Here is a 12,173-nt window from a genome sequence, read left to right on the forward strand (position 1 = left end):
GAGGGGATATGAATATCTGGAGATTCACCAGAGCAACTGGCATGGAATTCTGGGCCTCAGGTTAACTTTGCGTGAATGAATGGGTCAACAGTGCAAAAAACCATTAAGGGGCTTTTTGCTGCCTGTGCCTGAAATGCAAACGCTTTCTTTGGCTTTGCCCCGTCACTGAAACAATCGGAAAATCAGTGGAAAACTGAGCTTGTGCTGCTCTATGGAGTGATTGATATGATGATCCCAATTACACTTAATTGTTGTTATCCTATTAATAACACCTTCACACCTGCCTCTCCATGGGAAACACTACTCATATAACTTAAAACACCAATTATGTGCCATGGAAAAGGAGCAATTAAATCCACTGAGCCTTACCTAAATAATGATTTAACTTCCCTCCAATATTTTTAATGTTATAAAAGCTGTTTCTTAAAACAAAAGCAAACCTTTTATTTGTGTGATGTCCTATTTGCACATGCAGGAACAGCTCCTGACTAGGTGCTGGTGGGTTTGCAGGGGCTCTGTGGCAGGGTGCTGGGGTGGGGGGGCCCTGGGGCAGGAGTGCTGAGAAGTTGTTTTTCTCCACGTGTGTTTTCCTGGGGTGGGAATCGGTGGTCGAGCTTCTGGGGTGGGAAGGGCGGCGGAGCTCAGCGCTGTCCTGCAGGGGCCCGTGGCTGTCTGATGAGCCTCTGGAAGCACCTGGCTTTGCCCAGGTGGGCTAGTGGTTGTCTGGAGAGACTTGCCCGCAGGTGGGAGGAGGCAGGTGGGGAAAGAAGGGGTCTCCCTGGCAGGGAGGGGAGCGAAGGAGCTGGAAAGCAGTTAGTGAGCCCAGCCCGGGGTGGCAGCCTCCTTCGGAAATAAGGAGCCTGGGTAAAACTGAGGTAGTTCTTAAAAATCTGGCCGTGCAGTCTGGTCGGCAGCGGTGGAGAAGCTGCGGTTTTACCATCGGCACCTGCAGAGCCGGCCGGCGACCCTGGAGCCCCGCAGACGGGGCCGGGCGCACGCCGTGGTGCCCCGCTCCGTGCCTCAGTTTCCCCGGGGGGGGGCCCGGGGCTCTCACGCCGGCAGTCCCACCGCGCGTCCTCCGATTGTCCCTATGGGCGGGGGGGGCACAACCCCCGCGGGGTCAGCATCGCCCCCCCCAGCTGTCCCCTCCCCACCGCCGCCGGGCCGGGGCGCTGACGGCGGCCGCGGAGCCTCCCCCGCGCTTCCCCCGCGCCCGCGGCCGGCGGGCGGTGCCGCGCAGCTGGGGGGGCCGCTCCCCGCCGCACCGGCTGCACAAAGTTTCCCTCCGGGCTCCCGCTCGCGTCCGGGCTTGGGACCTCCTCACCGGGCAGCAGATTTTAAGGAAAACCCTTATTTGTTGGGGCGGTTATCAGCGGTGTTTTCGGGCAGCGCCCGGGCGCGGCGGGCCCCGACGGGACGGGCTGCGGGGGATGCGCGGCGGCGGAGCAGCGCGGCCCGGGCCGGGCCTCGGCGGGCGCCCCCCGCGCCCCGCTGCCCGCGGGCGGCCGCCGGCCCCCGGGGCTGCCCTCGCCCGGCCCGGGGCGGCCCCCGCCGCCGCCCGCTGAGCGCTCCGCCGGCGCCGGGCCGGGTCCGGGCCGCTCTCGGGGCCGGCGGGGAGCGCGCCCCGGGCCGAGCCGGGACGGAGCGGGGCAGCTCCCGGGGGCGGCCCGGCGGACGGGGCCGTGCATGGCGCGGGCACCCCGTTCTCCAGCTTTTTGGGTTTAGTTTTATTTTTCTCCGAGGAGCTCGTAGTTTTGTTTTCTTTTAATACCTAATTATTATTTTTTTTTACTTTTTTTTTTTTAATATTTTTAACATTTCACTCCAAGACGCCAGCGGAGGTTTGCGCCGGTTCCGCGGGCCGGCGGGGGCGCGCGGCGCCGAGGCCATGCGGCGAGGTAAGAGCGGGGCCGGCCCCGGGCGGGGGGTCCCGTCGGTTCGCTCCGGGCTGTGACCTGCTGAGCGTGTCACCCCCTGCCAGGGGCCTGCGGGACAGGGTACCCCCCCTCCCCCCCCTCGCGGGAGCGCAAAGCCACCGAGGGCGCGTTAAGTTCAGGAGAGAAAAACTAGCGTGGCGCCAGGCGCGGATGTGTTTGGCTGGTTTTTGCCTGGTTTGAGGTGCAGAGGAGGGACCAGCCGGGCGCTGAGTTGGGCCGAATTCTGATCGCAGCCGGGGTTTATTTTCCACTCTGTGTCAGATTTCAGTAGTTTATGCCCGGTTTACGCTCATGTGAACTGCCTAAGAACTGGGTCATTACTCACCCAGGCTGATTCAAAGTATGTTGGAGTCCAGGAGAGGATTTCTGTTGGCTGCGGTGAATATTTTTTGGTTGGGAGGGTTCGGTTCTTACTGGTTTTGGTAGTCCCAGGGAAGCTGATGGGGCAACCTCGCTGAGAAAGGCTTACTCATGTGTTTACAGAGGGTTCCCGTGAGATGCCATGTTCACATCTCCACCTCTGTGGTTTTGTTTTACACCTTAATGTTTATTAGATGAGCTATTTCAAAATACACGGATTAATAGCTGATATAACCTTCCTGCTCCTCCCTTACATTTTATTGTAAGACGAGGCCCAGCGCTTTCCCCCGAGTGCCGCTGGCTCACGGCAAAGCCAGCACCCAGCACTAGCTCCATCTTTAAATGGGGCCGGGCTGCAGTGCAGAAGTCGTGTTGCACTGGGCTTGGTGGCTGTGTTGGTTACAGGGCATTAAAACCTCAGCCTGGGTACAGCAAGCTGGATCAAAACGTACTGTAACTGTTTAAATCCAAATATTTATGGAATGCTGCTCACTCCCTCCACAGTATCTTCACTGATTGGGGAAAATAAAAGTGCCAAATTTACGTCTGTTACAGTAAGTTAACTGGTGCCGGTCGAGGTGGATGCTTTGCTGGAGACCCTGTGGAGGTGTTTGGGCTGCCCTGCTCGTGTGCCGAGGGTGCCCAGCAGCGCTGGCAGGGTGGCTCACATGAGTGGCGTTTGGCTCCCCGATGGAACAAGGGACCAGGAGTGCCGAATTTCTGCTCTGCCATCTGGTTTCCCTGCTGCGGTGTGAATGCTGCTCGCACCCTTGTGCATAGCTGGAATTAATTAATTTGATTTCTGTGCATTCCTGTAAGGAGAACCAACAGTGTGGTGGTGTTGGGAGAGGGTTATGCTGTGCTGCCCGGCACCTGCGTTACCCAGTATGTGCCAAGAGCCGCTCCGAGCAAACCTCATCTTCTGCTGTGCCGCTGGTGGCTGAGGCGCCGCTGTAGCGGGGATGTGGGACGGGGCAGGTGGTGCAGGATGGGCTCCGTCGTTCCGAGGGGTTGCAGCGAGCTTGCTGCCATGCTCTCCTCCTGCCCGAGAAGACCTGTCCCAGAGCCTGTTGGTGGGGCTCTCAAACCGGAGCTCGGTGGCTGTTGCTTACGCAGTGGGACATGAGTGAGCCCTTTTGCAGGAGGAGCTGGTGGTCCAAGGGGGGAAGCTGCTCATGGGAGAAAGAAGAAGCAGGTGCATCAAACATACGTGTGGAAGCAAGGGAAGGGAAGATGCATCATCTCCTTTGGGGGAGCCTCCTGATGAGTTAAGCTGGAAGTGCTGGGGAAAGGTCTGCCTTGGGAAGATGAGTCTGGAAGCTACTGTTCCTGATCCTGGGTACTAAAAGTCACGGGTGCAATTGGTTGAATTTTCTGACCCTTTGCTCCATTTTTGGTTTGTCCCATATCTGTTGCAAAAGCTACTACTTTCCCTCCTGGTTACCTGAGCACTGGAGTCTCCTGCTCTCTCCCACTGCTGTTACCGCTCATTTTACTAAGTGCTGATTGCTCTCAACCATCCTGTCCAGTCATTTTTTAATCTTTTCAGCTTGCAGGCTCCTGTGAAACTTCCAGGTGAAGCGTGAGAATGGGTTTCCTTTTGGATTTATCTTACTGAGACCTTTCAGAAATAGTCTGGGGAATCCTGATGGTCTGAGGCCAGGAGCTGAAAATCACCCAGCTAATTACTGCAACCTGGTTATGCTTGGAGCAGTTATTTCTGCCTGCATTTACCTGGCTGTTTGTTTGTGTCTTGTGATCTCAAAGACTTCCCAAATATTTGCAGTAATATTAGCTGATTTAATAAACTTACTCTGTCTTGCTTAAAAAAAGTAAAAAAAAAAAAAGTCTCCTAAAGGACATGGGTAAAAAAGAGGAGAAATAGAAGGATCAGAAATGCCAAAGGAGTGCTGCCGTGGCTGCCCCAGGACGCAGCAGGGGGTTACTCCCTCCCTGGCCTCCCCCATGGGCCGGGCTCCTGCCAGCACCACGAGCCAGGGTTCTCAACACGTGTCTTGCCCAGTGGCCTCTTGCCATCTGTGTTTCGGGGCATAAGCATCACCAGCTTTAATTTTTGTGCGGCTTTTTTGTTACTTAAGGTTTGTTGTATTTGGCCTTCTTACGTTGAACATGCAATAGCTGTGTTCGGTGCTGACATTAGGACACAGCACTAATTTTCTGTTAGATGACAGATTTATTGGAGTTTTCTTCATCTACACAATATGGCCTGAAAACCTGAGTTATAATTTGCCAGAAGGGGGCATTTTGCAAACATCAGAAAGGATTTCAGTAGCACGGGAGAGCTCGTATTGATTATTAAGCAGGCAGCAATGCACGTCTGGAAACCACAGCCTCTTGGGGAAGAGTTCCCTGGTGCCTAAATGGTATAGCATAATTAGTGTGCACCTACACCCTAGTGAATGAATTTTGGGGTGTCGTGTCCGGAGGGCTGAGCTCAGGGAGACCAGCAGGGCACTGAGTGGTTGTTAAAATAAGAAATCATGGAGGAGCGTTGAAATTATTTTTTTTAATGAAGCCACTTAAAAATGCGTTTTCCAGCTATGTCCCAGTAAGTGGTTTTTTTGCCATAGGTCGAGCTCTGAGACCTTCCTGCTGCTCTGATTTCTTGCACATGGTTTCTCTGCTCTTCCTCTCTGGACAGAGGGCATCGCCCCGTCTGGAGCCCACAGCTCTGTGTCTCCCTTTGTTTGAACACACTGCCAAGCTGCCCGTGGCTTGTCCTGACCCAAGCCAGACACACACAGCCAGAAAAGCCAGTCCTCTGCTGTGGAAACGCCAAGAAGCTTTGCTGGGGCTCTGGGGGTTGGTTTTCTTGCATGGTGTTTGTGTTGAATTTAGGGTCCCAGCCAGCAGGCACTCTCTGGCCTCGCCATCTCTGTCCTCATCTCTTCTGTCCCCATCCCAAGTGCAGTGGCCTTCCTCGATCTTGGGATCAAGGCTTTGCTTTCTTTGTCTTCAAAGATCTATCTGCTGTAGGTGCAGCTGGCTGTTGCAAGAGGCTAGCAGGGGGTTGTCCCCCTGTGCTGGTGGGGTCAGTCCTGCTCTTCAGGGTGCGCAGCCTCAACCTCGACTGGTGGCAGCTGCTGCGCAGGGCTGTGACACCTCTCATCCCCTCTTTGTAGCTGGGGAGAACAAGGCAGAGACAAGTTAGGTGAGCTGATGGAAGAAATGGGGTGAAAACCGTTTGTTCCTGCTTTAGCGTGTCTCCCATTCAACATGCCAGCTGCTGGGTGTACGGTTTTTCCTCGAAAGCTGGTCTTGTGTACCAGTGTGCTTCTGGACCAAAGGTCTCTAAACAGCCTGTACCCATGTGCTTTGCACCAATTGGCACTTCATATGTGCTGAATCCAGCAGCAAGGGACTAAATTTAGCCAGTTGTGTTAGTTCTTCCTCTCATTTGAGGTCCTGAAGCACCCCAAATTATTTGGGATCGCTGCTAAGGCAGGCTCAGGTGCTCTCACCTGTTTTCTGACCTTGTTCCTCTTGAAATAAATGCTGAGCTTTCTGCGCGTCCGTGGCGAGGGGACGGGCTAACGGGGAAGGGAGCACCGTGTAGTGTAAGGGCAGGTGCTGCTGCATGTATAAGATAACATTTGTATTTTCCGTATTTTGCTATAGATACTTGTGGTGGGCTGACCCTGGCTGGGTGCCTGGCACCCACCAAGCTGCTCTGTCACCCCTCCTCAGCTGGGCAGGGGAGAGACAATATAACAAAAGGCTCCTGGGTTGAGATAAGGTCAGGGAGATCACCCAGCAACTACCGTCATGGGCAAAACAGACTCGACTTGGGGAAATTAAATTATTACCAATCAAATTAGAGTAGGATAATGAGAAATAAAACCAAATCTTAGAAATGTGTTCCCCCAACTGTTCCTTCTTCCCAGGCTCAACTTCACTCCCGGTTTCCCTCCCTCCTCCCCCCAGCAGTGTAGGGGCTGGGGAATGGGGCTGGGGTCCGTCCATCACACGCTGGCTCTGCCGCTGCTTCCTCCTCACAGCCTGCCCTGCCCCAGCCGGGGTCCCCCCACGGCAGACAGCCCCCCATGAACTGCCCCGACCCGATTCCTTCCCAGGGGCCGCGGTTCTCCCCACACTGCCCCAGCCTGGGTCCCCCCACGGGCGCAGCCCCCCAGGCCCAGCCGGCACCAGGGGGTCCCCATGGGGTCTCCAGCCCGGCCCCAGCCCTGCCCCCCCCCCTCCTGCCAGGAGCTGCCCCAGCGCCGCTGCCCGCGGGTCACAGCCCCCTGCGGGCACCCCCTGCCCCGGGGGGGCTCCCGGGCTGCGGGGGGCGGGGGGGGGGGGGCTGCTCCCCCGGGGGCTGGGGGCACAGCCTGCCCCGCCGGGGCTGCCCACGGGCTGTGGGGGGTCTCTGCTCCGTGCCTGGAGCCCCCCTGCCCTGCCCTGCCCCGGGTGCTGCGGCGCTGCTGCTCTCGCATGGCCTCGCTCCTCTCTCCAGCTGCTGTTTTTTCCAGCAGTTTTTTCCCCTCTTCTTGAATCCGTTATCCCAGAGGCTCCCACTGTCACTGATGGGCTCAGCCTCGGCCGGTGACGGGTCCCTCTTGCAGCCAGCTGCGTGGGCTCCGTTGGACATAGAGTCATGGAGTTGTTTAGGCTGGAAAGCAGCTCCTCACAGAAGCCACCCCTGTAGTGCCCTGCCACCAAACCCCTGCCACACAAACCCAGTACAATACTTTCAGGCAGGTAAGTAACTTTAGGGTCAAAAAACCTCGTAGAAATGGTTTCTGTCCTGCCTTGAAAAAACTATAGAGAAATGAATGACACCAACATTTGATGACAAGTGTCACAAATAGAGCTAGAGAGATGGTAGCAGTGAGACATTAGAAGGATGCTGAGTGTGTGGGGGTGGTGGTCCGCCCGATGTTGCACACTGAACGCTGCACCTCCTGCGGCTGAGAAGGGTCAGAGGTCCTAGACTGGGGAGGTGGTGGCAGCAGAGCCCGGGCATGCGACATTTGCAGCTTCAAACCCATAGCTCTTGTGTTGTGCTGTCAGGTGGAAAGGCAAAAAACCCTTGAGCTTGGAGCAGGGCGGTGGTTTTATTTGTGTTGAGCATGCTGGTTTAGTTCTTTCTGTTTCCCCAGCTCTCCTCAAATCCTTGAGCCCAGCAGAGCTGTGGAATACCCAGTTCCTGTTTTGCCATAGGAGTTCTTCATCTGCTTTTCTTTGTGTTCAGGATTGTGATCCATTTTGATCCCTCATTCTTGGTAGAAGCTCCAACAGGTCCACACCAGAGCATTTTGAATGCAATTGCTGCCTCTCTGTGTCTGATGCAGTGCCGACATTTGCTCTTTTCTTGCCGGGACCTGTTGCCGTACTGAGAGAGATGCTCTGCGCCAGCCCCACTCCTGAGCTTCCTGCACCACCCGAGTGGTGATGCTCAGGTTCACCCCAGCCAAGCTGAGACTGAAGCCTTCCAAATCACAGCCCACTCTGATGTGATGTTTTCACATGGACTGCAGGGTAGTGAAATATCCGTGAGAGAAAGACGCGTCCAGATGTTGCAGAAGGCTGGGTGCGATAATGAATTATCCACAGCCATTCCCAGGCTGGATGGCTTCTGTTTGGAGCCGCTGGTGTGGTTTTACCTACTTCCCGGCCTGGACTTGGTTGTGGTGCTTTGCTTGTTGTAAAAACAGTGTCCCCAGGAGCCTTGAGGAGTTGCCCCGGTGCATTGCAAAGCGGCTTTTCTTGTGGTAGTGCTTTCCCATGGTATTTTGTCTTGGGAGCTGGCGCACGCTGCCGCACAGGAAATTCTGGTTGCACCATTATTGCAGAGCCTATTGTTTGGGGCAAGAGCAGGATTCGGTCTTGTTCACATCCTAAAATGTCTCGCTGCGTTAAAAGGATGTTGTGGAGTATCCAGGGCTGCTGGCAGAGTGGCAAAGCTCAAAGCTGGCTTTGCACAGAGTTCACGCTTAGCCCAAATCCCTGCGTTTCTGCTTAAACTCACCACTCGGGTTTTCCATGGGAATCCTCAGGATCAAGGAGAACTTGGAGTGAAAGCAGAGCCAGGGCATGGACCCTCATCATAGTTTGCAGCTTCTTACTGCTTAGCCTGCTCCTGCTTGTGGGTGATGCGTGGCAGACGTGTTGAGTGATGCAAAATCAGGGTGTGTGGGCTATACAGAAGCCCATCAAACCCCTGCCTTTGAGATACCAAAAAATGCGATGTGGATCTTGCAGGGGTAAATAGGCAGGGACAGCATGTAGCAGGCTGTGTTTTCACCTGTCACAGTCTCGTGGTGTGACTGAGGCTGCCTGTTAACCTGTCCATGCCTCAGTGTCTTATCTGAGCATTGGAGTGAATGCTGCACTGCCTGTGTTTGCATTCACTTTGTTTTTTTCCTCTTAACTAATCTTTGTGGCTTAGATGGTTGGCAGTGATAGCTGTATTTCCCAGGCTGTGCTATCCAAATTGCAAAACACCGTTCCTCACCCGTGTGAACCGCAGGTCCTCTCGTGCAGGGCTGTGTGTAATGTTTTGGCTACAACTTGCCCGCCGGCAGAAGCAAGAGGATTTGAAAGCTTTGCTGTCCGAGTTGCATCCCCCCCTGCTGTGAGGATGGTTGGTCACCCCTCAGGTTGCCTGCTTCAGCTCACAGCTTCCCTTCGCTGCGTTTTTCGTTCGATTTTGGCTGCCATCCCAAAAGAGTGAAAATACCAAACAGGGGCAGGTGTAAAGAGCAAAGCTGCATGTGTGACATTCCTCTACTGCTGCACGCTGGGGCAGAATTAAGTGTGGAACTTCCCAGGGCTTTTGCAGACTCTGCATCCCAAGAGCTGAGCTGCTGCTGCCCCAGTAAAGCCCCAGAGAGCTGTGCAGGCAGCTAGCCCCTCTGTGCACGGGTGGCACAGAGCTGCCAGCAACCTGCCCTGTGCTGGGAGTGAATTTGCTGCTGGAAGCTTGTCTTGGTCGAGGTGCCACACTTCAGTGTGCATAGGTGAGGCGGTGAGCTCCCTCGAATGTCACACCGGCTGGTGATGGTGGTGTCAGCCGGCTGGCAGTGCAGCAGGAGATGCACGCTGGCTCCTTTGCTGCTGCAGCAAACTGCTGGTATCTTCAACAGACGCCAGCTTCGGTTCGAGGGCACCGCTGAATTTGTGGAAACAGGGTTGATGCTGCTGCTGTGCACTGGCTTGAGTGAACCGAAAGGCTTCTCTGACACTACGGTAACGAGCGGAGCAAAGCACGAGCCTGGCAGAGGGATGGGGAGCCTGGCAGTAGTGTCTGTCCCTCATATGAACAAGCCACACTGGGAGTGGTTGTAGCTCTGCTCTTGCTGCTCCTCTTACACTGGTCTGGTGCAGGGCAGCAGCTGATGTTGTTCCACTAGAACTGGGTTGACATTGTCTGCCAGAGGCCTCCCGTACACTTGGAGACTTGTTTGAGAGAACCATTAATCAGTTTAAAACTGCCCCGTTTCACTTGCGGGTATAAAAAAACACCTATTGTGTGTAAAAACAATGCCACTGATGTGAGCGTCTGCCCTCAGCGCTGGAATTGTTTAGCTGAAGTGGTATGAAGTCACACGTCTAGCCGGAGCGGTGCGGTCATGGAGCCTCTGGACTCGCAGCTTCAGCTCAGCTGTTGGTGTGGGGCTTCACCGTGGCAGTGCCTGGCCTTTGCCCGTGCTGGCGCAGAGGATGCACTTGGCTGATGGAGGGTGGCCCCAGGGTCCTGCCTGAGCTGGGGCAGTGCAGCAGGGAGTGAGGAGGAGGAGAGCATCCAGTGGGTTTCTGAGCAGCACAAGGAGTTGGCTTTGCACTGGAAGGGTGCTTCCCGGTGAGCAAAAGCACCAGCACCAGAGCCCATTACTGCCTTCCCATCCCTCCCTTCTGCCATAGGGAGTTAGGCAATGTCCCAGGGTGCAGAGCACATCCTAATCTGCTCTGCTCTCTGATTTCCACACCAGACCAGAGCTGAAAAAGACACCACCAGCAGCAAGTGCAGGCGAGCAAGACACATGGTGTCCCTCGGTGACCGTCTGCAGTCATGCTCAGTGTGTCCTTACAGGTAATGGGGAAGGCCAGGAGAAGCAGCAGGGCTCAAGGTGGTGGCTTCTAAGCATTTTCACACTGTGCTGTGCACAGCTCCATGGTGCGGGCAATGCCGGCAGACTGAGCACAGCAGGGGTGGGTGTGTGGGAGCCCACCGCAGCCCGGGGGATGCTGTCCGCAGCCACAGGGGATGATGGCTCTGTGTGTGTGTGTTTTCCAGTGAGATTTTATACAACAGCAGCCGGTGAGTTTACTTTATATGGTGTAAGTCCTGCCAAAACAATTTCTTCCTGTTATTGCTGCTCCAGTCTTAGCGGAGCGATAAGAGCCTTTTGCAGGGAGCTGGGTTCTCCCAGGAGCTCTCCTGCTCCGAGCCAGGAGCTTTGAGCAGAAGTTCTCAGGGTGACTTTTCCTCAGTCCTTTACCTAATTTCAAAGTTACAGTTAGTTAAATGATGAAAGGAACACCGGAGTATAGTCTGCATAGGGTCTTTCTGCAACCAAATGGATGGGGTTTGTTTTGGGCAGTATTTCCCATGAATTGTCTCTTCAGTTGCCCGAGGAGGTAGTTATGGATGGCCAAGACCTTGGCCTTGAAGCCAAAGGCTTGTGTTAAAATATATTGAAGTGGAAGCTGAGACAACGTGGGGCTTTGTTTGGACCTGGACTGGATTTTGGACAGTGCCGCAGGTCTCATCACTTCTCCAGCTCGGATCTGGTGGCTTTGGCTGATGCTTTGTGTTGCCACATCATTTTGTTCCCAGACACTGAATGGGACCCAGCGGTGCGCTGCTCTCAGGGCTGCTGCACGCTGCGGTCGCCATGTAGGTTTTACTTCCAACAGGAGGGCTGCACGGATACCTCATGCTGCTTGGAAAGTAAAGTACCTTCCTTTTCCCACCTCATTCTGGCAGAATTAGGAAAATGGTGTGAAGCTTCAATAGCTGGAAAGCTCTGGGGCTGGGGGAGTGATTTGCATGGAAAGCTTTCTCGGCTTCATAGCAAGGAAGCGCTCCTGCTGCAGTGATGCTACTGCGTGTGTGTTTCCACTACTGCAAAGGAAGCTTTTTAAGGCCAAAAGTTAAATATTTGAATGGAAACCAAGATGGATCTTAACCCCCCTTCTGCATGGTTTTTAATTCCTTTTGAGTGAATGAACTGAACCTCAAGCGGAGCCACAAGGAGGTTTGCTGGGTTCCAGCGTGGGCCCGTGACAGGCGGTGCCAGATCAGCCGCAGCTGCGTATGATAAAGGAATCGTTTCAGGTTTCCCAATTGCAAATGCAGTGCCGGTGCTGGGAGGGCTCCTGCCACTGCTTAACAATTGGACTGAATTGAATAGGCTCTGCTCCTGTTCCTAGGAGTGGGCTGCTGCGAGGAAGGAAAAACAGGAGAAAAGTCAGTAACTCGCTAGGGTGAGGTGCTGCCCTTCTGAATAGGGGTGGCAGGGCAGTCCTGTGGCACTTCAGGTCACCGCTTGGCCTGTGGAGAGCAAGGTTTGGGGTAGGTGTGTGCCTGGAGCGGCGTCTCTGATGATGTGGCTGCAGGGAGAGCAAAAAGGAGGTGCTGCAAACTGCCCCACGTTTGGGGCTTCTGTCGGAAGCACTTGGCTGCAGAGCAGCTTTGCTGTCTAATTGCAATGCAGGGCAACGACGGCACTGGTGTCCTGCTCTTGCCATCGCTTCGTGAGCCCAGCTACAGCTTCTGAAGTGAGCGATGCTTCATGCCCAGTGGTGCATAGATCATGCAGAGCACTTCCCACTGCTGGCAGCACAGGCAGCGTGAGAAGAGTGGGCCACAAAAGCCTGGTATAAATGAGTGAACATCTGAGCGTGCAG

The 12,173-nt window shown here is 54.9% G+C and overlaps 1 protein-coding gene across 2 annotated transcripts in view; it reads left to right on the forward strand.

Moving 5' to 3' along the window:
* The first annotated feature begins 1,796 nt into the window (after positions 1 to 1,796).
* Positions 1,797 to 12,173, forward strand: part of ARHGEF9 (Cdc42 guanine nucleotide exchange factor 9) — a 221,301-nt gene continuing 210,924 nt past the window's right edge. For both annotated transcript variants that reach the window (XM_037407890.1, XM_037407892.1), the window contains exon 1: positions 1,797 to 1,898. The gene's annotated coding sequence lies outside the window, so the exon portion shown is untranslated. The remainder of the gene's footprint in view (positions 1,899 to 12,173) is intronic.

The sequence above is a fragment of the Falco rusticolus genome, chromosome 14, assembly GCF_015220075.1.
Source record: "Falco rusticolus isolate bFalRus1 chromosome 14, bFalRus1.pri, whole genome shotgun sequence".
Lineage (NCBI taxonomy): Eukaryota > Metazoa > Chordata > Aves > Falconiformes > Falconidae > Falco > Falco rusticolus.